Genomic DNA, 624 nt, shown 5'->3' with positions numbered 1-624 from the left:
GCATTACATTACGTATTTCATGGCACACTCGTTTTATGCGTATTTGGCGCCACCTATTGTTGTGGGTGTATTATTGACGTCAAAGTCTAGACCCTGAATATAAGACGACCGCGTTTTTTCAGATGTATTTCCACGAAAAAAACATCGTCTTATATTCGGGTCAATACGGTATTATATTTTAAAATAAAAAGGGTGTATTAAATACAAATATTTAATATTTAATTTTTTATAGTAAACTTAAAAATAAAATGCTAATATTTACTACTACTACTTTTTTTTTCTCATCAATTTTAATCATTTTCAACCTTAAATCAGCAGGCTTTTATGTTGGCGGGTTGCCGGCAAGTAAGTATATGCGCTTCTGGGTTTAGCGCCGCTGACTGAAGCGCATCAGTAAATGAAATGTCACAGTTTTGCATTGTTCTTTGAAAACGTCAGCGGGTAGCCTAGATTTATGCTTTTGAATAGAAATCGTATACAGTACAGTTTGTCGATCTAAAACGGTAATTGTGCATTAACAGCTGTCAACCATGTCGGTACGCAAATGAGCTGTCAGAACTTATTTATACAGCGCATTTTTAATTTTGGTCGCGCATGCGGACCTGCGGACCACTTATGTGCACC

Source organism: Sinocyclocheilus anshuiensis, unplaced genomic scaffold, assembly GCF_001515605.1.
Source record: "Sinocyclocheilus anshuiensis isolate Anshui unplaced genomic scaffold, SAMN03320099.WGS_v1.1 scaffold5819, whole genome shotgun sequence".
Lineage (NCBI taxonomy): Eukaryota > Metazoa > Chordata > Actinopteri > Cypriniformes > Cyprinidae > Sinocyclocheilus > Sinocyclocheilus anshuiensis.
Note: the sequence above shows the minus strand (reverse complement) of the source record.